An 18,098-nucleotide genomic window follows, 5' to 3' on the forward strand; every position below is an offset into this window, starting at 1 on the left:
TAAGAGTTGTAGTCAGGGTGTGCTAAGCCCTGTTACACTACAACAGCTGGTTCAGTAGAACTCAGAGTATTTCTAAGCTTGTTATATGTACCTAGGTACCTACGTGATTTTTCAAATGATATTTTCAAGATTATACGTGGTAAAACAACAGCAAGCTCAAATCCCAACCGCTGCACACCAATGTGAGAAGTTGGCCTGATATATGATGCTCACTAATTCTAGTGATCACCTTGTATCAGTCCAAACAACCCTTATGGTGATTGGTTGTAAAGTCAACCGTATGGACCAGCTATCCTAGTAGTGTGGACAAAAGCAGTCTTTTAGGTTAATCTCTTTTGGCATGTGAAGCCAGCTGTTTTACCATAGTATAACCCCTTGAATACCAAATGAAAAGACACCACACAGGTTGTTATGAAAATAAACAGTCTATTTATTAATAACAACACCTCTGAACTCTTTATGAGATCAGAGGGCTAAGCACATGACAATACTAAAAAGGAAATACGAGTTCGCACAATATTTACACAAGTGCCTTAGGGGCACGACAAACCATATACTCAAAACAATGGAATGCGAGGAAAGAAAATACTGTAAGGAGATCCAGAGGATGGAGGATCGGTGGGACTACGCTACAAACTAGGTAAGTAAGGAGCAGGAGGCCCACAAGACTCACGTGCAGAGTGGGAACTCTCACGCGGGATGCGTACCAACGTCTATGGATGCAACAGTTTACAAAGTTAGGGATTCCGGACGAACCCGGCTGGATGGAGGGAAAACAACAGTGGACCTGGACACTAGGATAGTGGACACAGACTTCAGCACCTAGAAGCTTTAGTTACCTAACCCACAGGCTGCGGGTGCATAGGGCTGAAGTAGTGTCGGGTTTGCTGCGTTGATCCCGGTGATGCCTGAAACAAGGAGTTGCTGGCAGGCAGCCAGATGGAGGAGTCCGGTGGTTCCAAGGATGGAACTGGAAGATGGAAGTCCTGAAAAGGAAGGGGACAGAGTCTTGGTCACTAGCCAGTGACGGTGCTGGAACCAGGAGGGAACCAGATGCTGTCGCCGCGTTCAGGTGAAGGAAGGGTCGCTTCTCTCTGTAGCTGCGCGGACCAGGAGCTGTTCTTCATGACCAGGCTGGAGGCACGAGCTGTCCCACGTAGTCTACTGCTGTTGGCGGTGTCGGATCGTCGATCTGGACAACAGGCCTTGGCTAATGCAAGCCACGCGGTGAAACAAAGATGGCGTCTTGAGTGGACCAGGAGGGTCCGGGGTGCTTCTCTTTCTCAAGGAAGCAAGGGCCCGTCTGGGGGACCAGACTAGCAGAGTCGAATTCTTCGGGTCGTCGTCTCAGAGGGCACAAGCCAGCCGGCAAATGACCAGACAACAGGAAGTGCAGCAACCAAGCAAAAGGGCCCCACGCAGATCACGGGGATGCTGGGGGGCTGGTCTTTGGTGCAGGAGCTGCGTCGGTGTGGGGCTTCTCAGTCCCCAATGCACTCACTTGAGGAACCCTCAGGGGTCGTGCAGGAAGCGCTGTGCAGGTTTCTTCAAGATGGCCGTCTCCACGTTGCTCGTCGCACCCACGGGTCCAAGCTGTGCTGTGGATGTGGGTAGAGGTCAGAGAGGTCTGGAGGTCCGGGTCTTGTCGAGCTGGGTCGTCGGATTCCGGGGTGGAAGGACTTTGCAGCAAACCGCACAGGAGCTTGATGGTGCCTGCGAAGCAGGATGGTCACTCCCTGACCATAGGGGAGATTCTTCAGTCTTCTGATGGTCAGGAGGTCGAAGGTCAAGAGCTTCTTCGTGGAAGGTTGTCAAGATTAATCTAACTTGGAATGGGACCAGCTCCTACCTTTATCCGGCTAAAGGGGGCTGCACTACGACTAGGTCTCTCCCCTGGGTGGGACCAGGAAGGGGGGTGGCTACACCCCCTATCCTTTGTCCAGTTTCCCGCCAGAGCTGGGGCTGGAGTGCCCCAGCAACTGGTTGGAACCGGTGTATGCACAGGGCACCTTGTGTGCCCCAGCCATGTCTCATTCCTTTCAGCCTGGCCCTACCTAATACACAAAATCCTGTCTGGGGTGGTGCTAGCACCTCCCAAGGCAGGAAACCCTTTGTCTGAGCCTCCCTCGCTGGAAGGACTCCCAGCAGCAGGAGGTCAGACTTGTGTCTGTGGTGGCAGCATCCATTTTGTGATGCTGAGGCTTGAGTAAACTTTAACCGGGGTTTACAGTTACATACATGTCGTGTCCCTCTAGAAGGGTGGAATGCTAACCCCGTCGCTAGAATTGGCGAGGGGTTAGTATTCCAATTCGTATGACACCTTACTCAACATGTTTTGATAATGCTATGCCAAAGTTAGCATTTAACCGCGAGGATTATAATGCACTTAAGAGTATATGGTATAGCGTTATCATGGAACAGCTATAAGGACTTGGTTCCGCAAACTGCAAACGGGCTCAGCTCCTGCCAGAGCACCATCTCACATAATTCCAAGCACTCTGCCTTCAGGATTGATAAGGCCTGCCATAGGAGTGACTGATAGGAATATACGTGTGTGTCCATTTTAGGGTTAGATATAGGAATACTATATCTAAAGCAAAGGGTGTTTACACCACCTTGCCCCAGCTGTCGTGCAGCCAGTTGTGTCAGATTTGGGTGGCCAGCCAGGGGTGGCATAATACATGCTGCAGCCCCTGGTAGGCCCTGGGTACACCTATGCCCTGGATACCTAAGGTATACTGTACAGGGACTGATAAGGTGGCCCAGTACCAATTGGTAAATGCACCTAAGGTACATGGAGTCCATTTTAACAGAGAGAGCAGGAAGCCTGGGGTCCTGAATAGCAGGATCCCAGGCCAACTAAGTCAAAAACCAGCAAAACACTAGGCAAAAAGTTGGGGGTAACCATAGTCAGATATCCACCTTCCTACAGCAATGTTGTGGAGTATTGCACACACGGCCACGATGCGGCAGCAGACCTCAGGCTGGTATTTGAGGGCCCCACCAGTCTTGTGTAGTATGCGGAATCGGCTCTTCAAAAGCCCAAATGTCCGCTCAATGCAATTTCTTGTGCGGATGTGTGCAGCATTGTAACGCCGTTGCTGTGGTGTGGCAGGGTTGAGGTATGGGGTGAGGAGGTAGTCACGGAGACCGTAGGCGCTGTCACCTGAATGAAAGGAGCATAGGGTGAGTGCCTGTTATACGCAGCTACATGGTCGCGATGTACTATTTGTTGACATGTGCACTTACCTAGAAGGTGTCCTTCGCCAAAGTCTCCCCTGGCCAGTCATGTGTGCATGCTGCTGTGCCGGAATATGAATGAGTCATGTGTGCTCCCCGGGTATTGTGCCACTATGTCCGTGATGATTGTCTTAGCGTTGCACACCATCTGGATATTCAGTGAGTGGTAGGACTTGCGGTTCCGGTACATGTATTCTGTTTCTGCAGGTGGGCAGATGTGGATGTGGGTACAGTCAATGCATCCAATTAGATGGGGGAATTGCGCAATGTTGTAAAAATCTAGCTTGGTTTGATTCAAATCCTGTTGGGTGGTTGGGAATGTGATGTAATGGTGTAGCCAGGTCAGCATGACCTCCAGGAAACTCCTTAGGCAGCGGGACATGGTGCTGTGGGCGATCCCCCCTGCAACGGCAACTATCCCCTGGAAGCTTCCGGAGGCCAGGAGGTGCAGGCTGCACAAGATCTGGACATGGGTGGACACGGCATTGGTCCTCCTCGTTGGGTGCTGCATCAGGGGGTCAAGGTCCCGGATGAGCTTTGTAATCATTGCCCCATTCGGCCGGTACTTTGAGTAGATTTCCTCCTCAGTTTTGCCCAGAAGTGTGATCCGCTGGCGGAAAATTCGCTCCTGGATCCTGCGTCTGTTCCTTGCTGCAGCCTGGAGCCTTTGCCGTCAGACCACCATGTAGAGTCCTGGCATTGTGAGTGTCCTCATACTCCTACTGCGTCTTCTTAAGTGTGTTTGGTCAGGCCCGCACCTGTGGCTAGTTTGGGAATTTTTTTTTTGTAACTTCATGGTTACCACCTGGTTTGTGTTCTCCTTAAATTGCGCCTTGCAAATAGCTATTTTGTGGTTTTTTGCTAATTGCGATTTTTCATGAATTTGGTTTGCGAATATTTAGCGAATTCGCAAATGGAATCGCAGAATCATTGGAGTCTCGCTAATTCCGATTCGCTAAGGGGGTTCCACCTACATTCTGCGATTTTAATTGCGATTTCGCTAAATCTATTTTGCGAATTCACAAAATGGTCAGTTTTCTTTTCATGAATTGCGGTTCATTGAATTGCGTTCACAATAGCTAATTCGCAGCTATTGCGATCGCAATTTTGGTTGATGAATCTGGCTGCAAGTCACTTTACTATGTTTTGAAGGTGATTAATCGAGTAATAGAGAGCTATATAACAATATTTTTATGGTGTTAGGATTACTGGTAGGTCAAAATTGTTCTGATATTTTGAAAGTTTGTTTTTTTCTTTTTCATCTGATCCTTTTAAACCTATGGTATCTGTAAATGCATTGTTGCACTTAGTCACTTTATGTTGAATCACTTGTGATCAATTCAGTGAGCTAGCGTTATATAATGATATGTTAGGCTGTTAGAAGTAGTAATTATGTAATCAACATTTTTTTAGGGCGATCCATATTTATGTAAAAATGTTCTGTTTATTCTTAGTAGGTATTCACAACTCTACCAAATAATAACATTAAATAAAAGGTTTAAGAGGAGAAGTACATCTATCCAGTTTCTATCTAAAGTGGCTTTCGGGTTATCTCAGATGGAAGTCACGTCACATTTATTTCCTCTTCTTGGACGGAAGCCCATTTGTTGGTCAGGTAATGAGATCACTTGCACCTATTGTAAATTGTTGTAACATAAATAGCCAAAGAAGACACTTTCCTCACAATTCATCGTGGGTGTAGGACACTCTATTGTTTGTCATCTGTACTATGCATGCATAGGTGAAATTGAATAGAGATTCTTCTCAGATAGGGTATCTTTCTATTTGCACAAAATCTGCGTGTGGATAAATGGGTATCTTTATCAGGCTGAGGTTTTCTAAACTTCAGCAATTTGGAGCCATCTTAAACCAAATAGGTTTAGTTTTGTTTGTAAAATGTTTTCAGCAATTTGGTTTACATACAGTATGCAGCTGCTTGATCTATTGCAATCCAATATAAGTGTTTTGTCCAGGGCACGTTTAAGTTTCTACCATCATAACCAGTTATGCCCCTACTTCAATAGAGTGGGAGACCCTAAATTATCTATCAGTTTGTAAGGAGGGTGGCAGATCATAGAAACAAATTCAGATTTCTACAGAATAAATCAATTTATTTTGTGAACATTATGTCCTTTGCTTTAAAATTCGCTTTCCATCAGGACAGTAGTTAACTGAGGCTATGGTGGATTCCTGAAAATTCTCTGTTTGAGATACTAAAGTCATTGGGTTATCACCGAATACACACATTACAATCATTCAGCCGCACATTCATTCTGTTCTACCCATTGGCTTATCTGTCAACGTCCAGCTGATGATACATTCTATTAATGCTGCTTAATTTGGCATCCTGATGGTTTACCTGGGATCCTATTGTTTACTGGGTTCAACTCTCACCTCATAGTGCCACATTAATTTAAGGGTTTGACTCACCTTAAATTGGGTGGAATAGGGGATCCAGAAACCACTCTCAAGATGTAACAAGAAACAAGTCCTGGGTAGGTCCCATAGAAAGCTTATCAGGAGAATTGGTATGCAGTTTCAACACACAGCTTTTGGTCAAAACACAGAAAGCATTCACTCTGACGCAGCCCAGTCCAAATGGATGCACCCAAAACATACAAATCAAGAATCTGGTCTGACTACACAATGGACCAAATGCAAAATTAGGATACAGTCCTGTTGCAGTCTAGTTCTGCCAAGGAGTTTCACGAGACAGGTAACCTTGACGTGAAATTTCAAGGAACTACACTTGAAAACACCAATAATGCAGCTATCACCACAAAACGTCCACCACTGCTGCATACTTGGGTTTCCTTCTAGATGAACACCTCTAGCTTAAAGGCCACACCCAAGCAATGGCTAAGTCTGCTAGATTTTACCTTCAAAATTGAAGCATATGTAACACTCAGGCCGTGTGTGTGAGTAGCCCATTAATTCAAAAAGGCTCGCTTTCAGCAGTCAGAATTTAAAATTGTGCTGTTTCAGTCAAAATCTACTTGTGAAAAACCAAGGAAAACATGCATAAATAGACATATAAACACACATTAGCACATCCTATTGCCCAAAAACTTAAAACTGTTATTTCCCAATCCCTAGATTTACTGGGACCTTCAGTTATGGCAATTCCACTTGGAGGGGAATAATGTGGATTACTCTGAGCAACGACTAATGAGGGCCTTACTGTTACCTCAGGATCTGAAACTATCACTAGAGGCCATGGTATTTTCTTGATAAAATTATGGCTCAGTTCTTCTCAGTGGCCTGCTGAAGCTCTGCCTTGTCCCGCCAAGAACAGTTTTACACACCGCCGCCACATTTCTAACTAAAAGAGATAGGAACAAATCACTCACACGCCTGCCTACCTCAAAAGACTTCCAATGGAAGAACTGCCTTCCTTCCTTGCAAAGCTCTACATCTCCACGCTCTCAGATATTCCTCCCCAGTGCTAACATTATTTAGAGGGTCTTGCAAGCTTTGTTTCAAAGGCAGAAGATATCTCTCCACCCCTCTTTTTAAAGAAAAGGAGCATACTACACAGACCATTCTAGGGGAATGTCCTCCCTTCTCATATCGGCAATGCCCCTTTTCTTCCAATCATTAAATCTATTATTAAAAATCTCTCTTTGTGAAACACCTTCCTCTGTATATGCTCCTGTTTCATGTCGCCACCTTTTCAGGCTTTTACATTCCCGCCCCATTTTTAAAATTGAGTTCATATTGCGGTCTTTTCAATTTATTCTTTTGCACAGGATTTACTGATCCTCCTACCTACCCATCATTTATTTCTCTAGCATTCCCCTTTACTGCTTCTACCCTCTCCCTTCCTGTGTCCCGCTATCCTTCAAGTGCTTCTTATTGTCACTAGGGCTTTGAAGGTGTTAAAGTCCATTTTCTTGAATATGCCACTGTGAAAAATGTGTAATTGCCTTTCCATATCAAGGTTGCATGCAATACATTGTCATGGCTGATAGCCTGTGTCATTCGTCCTATTGTTTTATCACTTCAAATACCCTTTAAAAAAATATTTTGTGCTGATCTGCCTTATCTCAACTTCACCTTCGCTGCATAAAAATGAATACTGTAATGAAATTTGGCAACTTAACGCTGCCTCTGTCATTATGATAAACTGGTACTGCAGCGTCACTGCACTGTGCAGAGCTCTAATTCCTTGGTGTGCTTTTATTTCAGCATCTGCTACCCTCTGTAGTAGATACCTTAAGGCCACCATTGTTATGATAAGATCGACCCTTTCTGTCCATTCACTGAATTGTAACGTGTTGTGATTTTATGATATGATGCTACTGTCATATTCAACTCACCTTACTGATTGTATGCACTCTCAATACGTTGTTGCTATTTACCCATGTCTCTATGTACCCATGAACAATATTTATCTATTATCAAATTGGCAGCTAATTTATATCATGTTACTTCTGATTGCCCTTCTCACCTCGCCGCCCACTGCATAACTATGCCAGTCTCCTGTATCTAAGCGTTGCCCAGTTTCGGATGCAGCTTGTAGTCTACGCCTGTAAAATATTTTTGATGAATTGTTGTGCCTCGCGATGGTTCTCTGTCTATTGAATAATTCAATATCAGTATATATTATATAGTAGATCCAACTGGCGATTTCCAGTAGGTAATTAAAGTTAGTACTTAGTTTTAAAAGATGAGTACATTTTTGCTTTGCTAATAACGTTGGTGCCATAGTCTGAATCTGCTGGACATTTTCAAAACTAGTACACTGATCACTTCAGCTGCTGTCTTGAAAGTGTTGGGGTGATTTGTCAAGAGGGGGCTGTTAAAAATGGGGGGTCCCGAAATGCTTATTTACTATGCAATTTCTCATGGGGATTTTAAACACGACCACAGCCTGCACCACTGAACGGTATGACACCAAATTTCGCAGAAAGCTAGATCTTGGTCCAGAAAGGTTTCTCTTTATGATTTGGCGTAAATCTTGGAGTTATTAAAGAAAAAAATATGTACATCTGGAGACGTAGAGGATGAGCAAATTAGACAGATATCAAAAGGAGATCTGATTGTCTGTACCACTTCAACCAGGAAGAGGTGGCAGCCATTGTGGGACTCAAGTGGCCCCCCGCTCCCATGCCAGTTTCAGACTGGGGACTCCATCCCTGGAGTCCGGCCTTATAAAAAATGTGGGAGGGGGAATGCGGTCCAGGGCGTTTGGCCCCAGGGACCCTATCCCAGGGGCCCAGCTGTGCTCTACATGGTGAGGGGGACTAAATCACCCCCTCCGAAAGCCATTAATGCCCCTGGAAACCAGATTTCCCTGGGCCGGCTCCTGCAATATACCGAGGAGACCACCTCCTGGACAAAGCGGTTTCTCTGCCCACACTGGCACGGGTAGGGAAATCTGTGTTGACCCTCGCTTGGCGGGAGCAATTTTAAAGTTCCAGCCAAGCGAGAGCAAACACTAAGGGGCATATATTTGAGAGGGTTGAATCACATTTGTTCCATGCAACTTGGTACATTCATGACACAAACCTCTAAGTTAGATTTTTGAAGACATGCAAAGCCAATTTGCGTGGCTCTGAGTGGCTTCAAAAATCTGGAGTAACTCAATGCCCTGCAAATCGCTGCATTGCTTTGCTCTGCCCTGGGAAGCCGTTCCATGGGAGCTGCTTGGGTGTTCCTAAGGAACTCCCATGGATGTTGATGCATCCCCACATGTACAAGAACTTGTAAACCTGGGCATGCACCAAAATCTTACACTTTACCTATTTCTTCTCATTTCTACCTCTTTCTATGTGTGCTATATATGCTGAGAAAGAGGAATATGCTTTCAAGGATTGTTTTTGTACAGGAAGGTGCCTTTTCCTGCACGAAAACAATCCAGTATGCAACACAGGCCCCCTTGCACTGTGGTGCAAGGGTGCCTGTGTTGACTCTAGGCTGTCAAAAGGAACAAAGTCCAAGGGAAAGAATGGGAATGCATTGTATTGCCTTATAAACTGTGCATTTCTGCCCTTTACCTGTCACTGCACTGAAGCGGGCAGGGAAATAGATGAAAATATTGCTTCCGCCCGCAAGAAGCAGCATTTTTAGCTTGGGTCTCCAGAGAACCCACCTTTTATTGGCCAGGCTCCCAGGGGTGGGCTCCCAGGGTCAAAATTCACACGGGGGACCATGTGCCCTCCCTCCCCCATTATTAATTGGCAGGCTTCAGGTATGGGGTCCCTAGGGCCAATATTGATCCGGGGAGGGGGCTTTGTGTCCCCTTTTCCTTTATAATATGGGTGAGCCCCAGGAGATGAGATCCCTGGGACCAGAAATCGGCCTGGGAGCTGCATGCCCCTCCCCATTTACAATGTGACTGGGTCCAAGAAAATGAGGTCTCCCGGGATGAAATCGGCGTGGGGAGGGGTTCTGCGTGCCTCCCCTAACACAAATGTGGCGGGCCCAAGGAATGGGGAGGAGGCTGTGCGCTACGCTACTGGGCTGACTGCAGGCCAGGCATAGCAGCTGAGCATAGTGTGGTATTGGCTGCATGCAGGGGATTGGCCACAGGGGTTGGCTGCAGCCAGGCCCTACAACCAACTCTGTGCCGCCCATGGACAAAGTTTGGCTGCATTTGGGGGGCAGGCACAGTGTAAGATTGTTTTAACATATGGTAATTAAATATTAGTTTACATTAAAAAATCCAAAGGTTCAAAGGTTACAGGAACATTATATTTGGAAATAGAATTTTGAAAAAATCTCAGAAATTCACTGGAAAAAAATAAAGGTTAAAGTAACATTATAATTAGGTGAAATATTCAGTAACAGTATAGCATTATAAATTAAAAAAACACAAAAATTCACCAGTTACAGTTATCTCAAGTAACTGAGGGCCAAATGTATGTAGCTCGCATTTTGCTATTCCCTAATTGCGAATCACAAGGATATGCAATTAAGAAATAGCAAAATGCAATGTATGAAGGTGTATAGTACACCTTTTGCGATTCCTAAAGGGTCGCAAATGACGTACCTCATGAATATTAATGAGGTAGGTCGCAATTTGCGACCCCCTAGTAATTGCAAAAATAACAGGGATGGTGGCCTGCTGAGATCAGCAGACCACCATGTCCGTGATTGCTTTTCAATAAAGCAATCTTTTTTTTTTGTAAAGCAGCCTGTTTTCCTTAAAGGAAAACGAGATGCTTTACAAAACGAAAAATGAAAAGTTTTCTTTTCATTTTTTAAGAGCAGGCAGTGGTCCATGGGACAACTTCCTGCTCTTAAAAATAGTTTTACAAACATTCACAAAGGGGAAGGAGTCCCTTGGGGACCCCTTCCCATTTGCGAATGGGTTACCACCTACTTGAAGTAGGTGGCAATATGTGAATGTTTTGCAACTTCAATTGCGGTCACAAAACATTCCTACATACCGATGCAATTCAATATTAGGAAGGGACGCCCTAAACACGCCCCTTCCTAGGTTACTGAATCACAAAATTGGGTTTCCTGCACGGAAAAGCTATTTTTGCATTCGCAAACGGGCGGATTCTGTGAATCTGCCCTTTTGCGAACGCAAAAATGATTGCTACATCTGCCCCTATAACTCATGCTCTGGTAACTATAACTCATGCCCTGGAGATGCACTCCTAATTACCTCACATAATACATCAGTCACAACATCTTCTATGACACCATTACTAATATCACTGCAACATTTGCAATAAAATTATTGATAAGAAAACTATGCATGGTGCGACAGCGAGTTATTCTTATCTTAGGGCACGAGTTATCTGCTGAATTGCTATCACCTTTGGCCATGCGTGGCAAGAGTCTAGCAGCAGGACCCGACCTGTGGCAAGGACCTGTGGCCATTCCCCATGCAGACATCCAACCTCATGCTGTGTACGACCGAAGGGACCCCATCCCCTGTGACCAAAATATATATAATAAGGAGAAGGGGCATGCAACCCTCCCTCCAAGCCTTAATAGGCCCCAGGCCACATTACATTAAAAAGGGGAGGGTGAGCCATGTGTCCCCCCGAGCCTCATTACACCCCGTGGACTCCATCCCCCGGGGAAACATTCAATTAAAAAAGGGGAAAGGGCAACTGGCCCCCCTTCCCAAGCCTCATTTGTCACAGGAGTCCCGGTTCCCTGTGACAAAATTTAACAAAAAAGGGGAGGGGGCTGAAAGGCTTCCCTCTCCGAGCCGTCAAAGACACTGGGCACGCCATCACCAGGGCCAAATTCAATAAAAAAATGAATAGGGGCCACAGGGCCCCTTCTTCCGGAGCCTCACTTGGCCCTGGGGAGCCCGTTCTTTGGAAGCTGTTCAGTCCATAGGAGTGCCATGCTCCTCCCTGATCTGATGCCACCCTTCACATTGGGTCCCATCTTTGCTCTTCACCACAGAAGGGCACAAGCTGCCTCCCCAGTCTGCAGCGACCATGCCATTGGTAGGAATTGTCATCCTAGTCCATCAGCGAAGGGTTGGTGCCTTCCACCTTCCTGGTCCCCGAGCCTGGGGAACTAAGGAAGGTTAAGCCCACAGCCAACCCCCACTCTTCCCTTGGGCCTGCTGGAAAGCCATTTTTCCTTGACTATTAAGCCCCCATGAAGTTGGGGTCTACAGAACCCGAGGGGAGACAAAAGTCTAGTTAGCTGCTCTGGTAGGCCTGCTGGTCAACTGGTCAGCCAGCTTGACCAACCTTCTGGTCAGTCAATCGCCGGCTGGTCCTCTGGTCACCCAGCCCAGTGGCCACGTGGCTCTGCCCTACCTCGTGATCTGAGTGCCTGATCATCAGCCGAAAATGAGACCAACACTCAGGAGACTCCTACCTTGAGCCACCAACCAGCTACTTGTCATCTCTGCTAGTGCCCACTCAGGCCATCTGGTCACCCTGCTGACCATCGAGAGGTTGTGTCCCCATCCCTGCATCAAGCGGTGCAGAGTGGGAGGGGGAGGCGTCGATGCTGCACTGCACTTGGTTGAGGCAGCCTCCCCAGGCCCACACCCCATCCTTCCCACCAGCCTAGTGGCAGAGGGACCCCAGAGGGGCTTCAGCACCAAAGGATGGGGACAAAAGCTTGGCTCAGCTGATGACTTTCAATAGATCGCAGCAAGGTAGCTGAATCAGGTAATCTACAAATGCTTTTAGCACCTGGTGCCCCACGAACATGCAGAGCACTAAGGGCGATGGAGGTAGCCCTCTTCCATTCGCACCAGTCCCCAAGCCTGTGGCTCTATTCACCAGCCCAAAGGGCAGGAATGCACTGTATTTAGTATGAAAGGGTGCATTCCTGTCCTTTCCTCTTGCTGGTGCACGGTGTGCTGCCTAGCCCCAATGCAGGCCCCTTGCGCTGTAGTCCAAGGGTGCATATGATGCAAACTGGATTGTGCCATAAGGGACACCCCACTGCAAAGAAACAAACCTCTGAGGCATTTTCCTCTTTCTCCGTAGAAATAGGAAAAACAAGGAGAAATAAAGGTATTTCTCCTCATTCTGCATCACCTGGGCAGGCATAGCATTTTGATACATTCATAGGTCTACCAGTAATGGTAAATCTGGGAATGAGCCAAAATTCATGGGTGAATGCGTGGGAACAACCATATTCCACCCTTGGAATGCCTTGGAATGGGGCAGAGTAGGGCAAAGCAGAGATTTGCGCTATGTTACTCTAGATGTATCAAGCCACGCAACGTGGCCTTGTGTGGCTTGATAAATCTGACTTAGTAGTTGCGTCACTCTTGTACACCCTTGCGTGGCACAAGGGTGACATAACTCAATGATTAACCTGTCTCCAAATGTCTGAACCTGCTATTCCTATAATACTGAGCAGAATCACTATTGCAACAACACATCATTAGTAGGGTAAAACTAACCTGCCTCACATGGTATAAAACCAGCTCATATTCCCTACTAGTGGGTGAACAATCCAAAGCTTGGTGAATTCTGTTTCACAATGATAGGAAGAGCCAACATCGAAGGATCAAAAAGCGATGTCACTTTGAATGCTTGTTCACCACAACCCCGCTATCCCTGCGGTACCTTTTCTGAGAACCTCCTGTTTGAAACCCAACACGTCACAAGCATCAGGAGGTCCCATTGTCATGATTTGTATTTAAACTGAAAATCAGGATCAAGCAATCTTTGACCTTATGCTCCACAGAGGTTTCTGTCCTCCCTGAGCTGCTCACCTTAGGAAACTTGCATTATTGTTTGACAGGTTTACTGCCCCAGTAAAACTCCCTCCATGCCCCTGCCCCCCCAGTGTAACCCTATGGTGGGCACCGGGCACTAGGAGCCAGAGGCAAGAGACCCATGAGGCCTCACCAAGTAAGTGAAAAAACAGTAAGAGTACTGGTATTTTACTGGTGGCCCAAGGCCTTCTACTTATCCTATACCTTTCATGTTTCTTCACAATGCCAGGCTAGACTGTAGCTCAAGAAGAAGTTATTTCCCCGCTGATTCAGCCAAGCCCATTCCCTTGGCTGTGGTTTCACTAGATGGTACATAGTGACAGTGGAATTCTTGGTCATCCATTTATGTTTGGCAACCAATTAGATGATGAGACCTTTGGCCACCTTAAAAGAGTCATAGTTATTCCTGCAGTTTACCAAGCTTCATTGAATTTCTTCACTTTGACATTCAGAGCACTGGCTAGAAAATAAATCACATCATTTCAACACCCACCTCGGGCCTTCGCAATGCTTTGTTTTAATTAAACAGTTAGATTTCCCTGGTCTGCTGCAGCTCTGAGTCAGCTGCTAGGCACCTGCCGAGGCAGAACACTGCCCCCTGCCCCATGACGGGGCATGGGAAGAGGCAAGCACCACTGCTGGGGTTAGCCACAGAAATGTCCTGACTTGCATCCAGAGTCACTACCTCTCCGAAGGCCAACACCTCATCCAGCTGTGATGCACATCCAGCCTCGTTTGCCCCCCAACCTGACCAACTCAGTCCTTAGAGCCAATACGTTTCCCAAAGTCATGGATCTAACATGCCGACTTTCCATACCTACATTGTTTCAACATGCCAGGGGCTGTTCACCTTGGAGACTTGCTGCAGATATGGGTATGGCCCGGCATGAGATTGACACCATCTTCCACAAATGTACAAGGACCAGTGAGAGCTCACAGGAAGCCTGCCAGAGCTGCAACATTTGCCAAGGCTTTGGGCCCTCTCTCGGGGGGGGTGAAAACATTCCAGGGCCCCCTGCCCTTCTGAAAGAAAAGAATATTTTTTCACAGGGCTCCCTCTAGCTTCTCCAGGACACTTGTGTACCCCAATGGACACCTCAAAGGTGCCCGTTTCCGGCACTCTGGGTCCTAAGAACTTAACCATACTCCCTTTCAATTGGCTGATGTGGACAGAGGCTATTGCTCGTCCCTTCTGAACAGAGCTCGCCCATCTCTAGGACCAACTTACCCATGCTCATTTGCTGTTCACATGTAACCCTTCTCTACTTCGGCCTTCAGAGTTCTTCATTGATTATTTGATACTACCACCAACATCTGAACCTGTGACGACTCCTCCCAGGCCCTGGCCCTGGGCTTCCATGCGCACCGCAGTGGCCCTCCTACTTGTTTCAGCTTAGCCCCATGGCTCTCAGCGCCAGGTATTGACTCAACGCTCCAGCGCCATCCAGATTCAGGGCTAGTTGATTCAGCAGGTGAGTTCCTACACACTGCTTAGCAGATTCCAACTTCCATGGCCACTCTCCTGCTGTGTATATCAACCAATACCTTTTCTGGGGTCTGATGTGTATCAGCATCGGGCCCCGTAACCCAGCGTTTGGTTAATTTCTGCTTACCAAAAGTGGTCCACTAGGCACTCACATTTGATGCCCAGCCCCACACCAGCAAGCTGGGCTTCTTACCCGTTTAAAGGTTGAGAATAGGTTGAGATTGTTTTGTTCCCAAAACCTCTAATCATTTGCTTTATCAAATAAAACTAGGGCTTCCACGTGCCAGTGATCCTGAGGGATACTTCAGAGGGAACCATCTACTAGTTGGTTCTGTTAGTCTGTCACCCCATACCTAGGTTGGACTACCGATTTGTATGTCAGGATCATTACAGGCCTCCACCAGAGTTTCCTCTGGTTTCACCCTGCCCAGGCATAGGTAACCATCTTTCGGGTCCTATCACACCTATTCATGCTTCCCGACAGAGCGGGCAAAACGGGCTGGTGATGCACCCGCTGTGAGGGTGCAACAGGATCCCACCTAAGCAGGTGTGCACTGACTTGCACCTTTATTGTGCCACATGGCTGCGATAGGCCCGCCTACTTGTGCACTTGTTAGACTCCTTGGTCCGTGTTTCAGGGTGAGTCAGGTGGGTAACTGACATAGACACAGACCCCTGGTACCAAGTGTGGGCCTCCTCACCCAGTGAAAATGAAAAGGATTTGGGCCTCAAGAGCCACACCTGTACAACACATTTTCTGTACTCGTCGCTGGGTGGGTATTCAGCACTAGGCTCTTCACTTGCCAGTACTAAGGGAATCCTGGTTACTTTCCTTTCCTCCGCTTAGTATTATGAATAAATTCAGTGGGTCACCACATTGTAGTTGGATGCTGAAGAATGGGAAGACTGACCAATTCCATGAGTGCCAGATTGGCGGAGGACCCTCTTTTACACGGAGGTGTTCACAGCAGCACTCCTTTTCCTAGATCAGAGACCAAAGCCCACAGGTGCCGGCATGAATACCAGCACCTGCGGGCAGCAGGGGACCTTCCCAACCAAAGAAGTTGACACCTAGGGTGGTGCAAGCAAGCTGCCATGGAGCCTCAGACAACCACATACATCAGCAGCCAGGAATCCTGAGTTTTTCAGGCTCAGGCAGACTGTGCACCTGTCCCATCATTGCATGGAAGACTTGACACACCAGTGGCTTACCTCTGGAGTGGGACTGGGAGGGAAATCAGGGGTCTGACTTTGGGAAAACAAAGGGAGTCGAGCCCCATGCAACAGCCTCAACCACACCCTGGGAGAGTCCCAGGGCCATTGACTTTCAGGCAGCCCTCAGACAGGCGTAGTCTCAGGAGGAACCCAGGGGTACAAGATGCATTCAAAGTGTTAAAGATCAATGTGTCCTGCAAGTCATACTAACTCTCTCAGCTAACTGCGTTCTTCATCGACCTGGGAGCCAATTGAGCCACCATCAAGAGTCACAGGTAATGTTTGCAATGTTTACAGATGTGCAGGGGAGACGTTAGGAAGTCAGTACCAACTATCCACCCCCCATGCAGTGAGACAGTCAAGTACCACTTCACGCTTCCCCTCTGGAAGTCAGTCTCTACGTTTGAAATCAGTCTCTACGTTTGAAAAAAGTGTTTCCATGTGTACAGCCTGGAGCCCCCATCCCAACACCACATTAGAAAGGTAAGCAAGAGGCTCCCATGGGCCATACGAGCCTTTAAACCCCAGCCTGGCCACATGGAACAAGTCCACCGAGTTGGCGGAAGCCCGAGCCATGCCAGTGGGCTAGAGGTCCTCCTTGCCTCGGTTGGAGGAATCGGCAGGAGAAGAGCCAAGTTCACCCACACTGTCAAAGCAACTCACCTGCTTCCGTTACACACATGAAAGTTTGTGAGGCTGAGGCCAGCATCTCCTCACACTCCTCGGAGCAGTTCCCACTGGCTTCGAGGGGGCATGGCATCACTATGAAGAGAAGCAGTGTGTTCCCTCATGGCCCTGGCTCCTTCTAATCCATGCTGCCCTGCCACCATGACAATCCATGCCGCAGTCACTCGAAACCATGGCAGGCTGATATCAGTTATGAGAGAGCTCAGCTGGCAGGTCCTTAAGGAGGTCCTAACCCTGGGAGGCACTGCTTTTCGATTACATACGGGTGAGTGCTCAGTGAAAATGGGTTTCCTCTTGGGAGGGCCATCTCTCAAATCATGCCCCTCCCAGAGGGTCCAGGACATCATCCATGTCTGTCTCTCACTTGTCAGCTGGGTGCTCTTAGGTGGAGAAGCCTACCCTTTGCACAGTCCTCATCTAAGCCCCCAGCAACCACAGACTTCTTGGCGGAACAGAACGCACAAAGAGAGGGCCGGGATTTGTGCATTGGATTCCATCTGGAAAATGCCCAAGGGTTTAGGCTGTCACTGTCGTTAACTCTGGCCGCACCCCTGTTAATGATCCTTCCACAGGTTCTCCTACAACAACCTTGTTGAGACTTTTACTTCCTCTTGAGAGTTCATTTTGATCCATCAAAGCAATTACCAACCCCAGAAGGGCCACTCCAAAGACCTCGCCAAAGCTTCCAATTGGTAGTAGTAACGGGCAGAGTGTACATAGGACAGGGACTCAATCAACACAAGTTCATGACCCACGTTTGCTGGGAATTCCTCATTCATGGAAAATAATTGCAGTTAAAACATACAAGATGATGGACGGAATGTTGCATATTGGTAAAACATTCACCCCCATTCACAGATCTGGGTTTAATCCATCGTTATTTTGCTCACCACGCCACCACAGTTCAGACATGGCCATATGCAAATCAGTCTTGACCCTGTGCCTCATGGGAACAGTCCAGCCCGAACTGCCAAGCCATGTCTTCCCTGGACCGGAATCAAGCATCCTAGGACCAGTTTCTGGCTATCAGCCGTCATCAGCCAGGATAGCTTGACTCCAGTGGCGTAGTGAGCACAGGACCCACGTCTGGGGATACCCTTCCCACATAGGGCGAACAGCAAAACACACAAGATGATGGACGGAATGTTGCACAATGGCAAAACATTCACCCCCATTCACAGATCTGGGTTTAATCCATCGTTTTTTTGCTCACCACGCCACCCCAGTTCAGACATGGCCATATGCAAGTCAGTCTTGACTCTGTGCCTCATGGGAACAGTTCAGTCCGAACTGCCAAGCCATGTC

At 47.4% G+C, this 18,098-nt stretch overlaps 2 pseudogenes; both read right to left on the minus strand.

The window, feature by feature from the left end:
- Window positions 1-12,652: 12,652 nt before the first annotated feature.
- On the minus strand, window positions 12,653-15,783 carry LOC144778107 (28S ribosomal RNA; annotated as a pseudogene).
- Window positions 15,784-16,223: 440 nt separating this feature from the next.
- On the minus strand, window positions 16,224-16,377 carry LOC144779893 (5.8S ribosomal RNA; annotated as a pseudogene).
- Window positions 16,378-18,098: the final 1,721 nt, after the last annotated feature.

Source organism: Lissotriton helveticus, chromosome 1_1, assembly GCF_964261635.1.
Source record: "Lissotriton helveticus chromosome 1_1, aLisHel1.1, whole genome shotgun sequence".
NCBI classification, from domain to species: domain Eukaryota; kingdom Metazoa; phylum Chordata; class Amphibia; order Caudata; family Salamandridae; genus Lissotriton; species Lissotriton helveticus.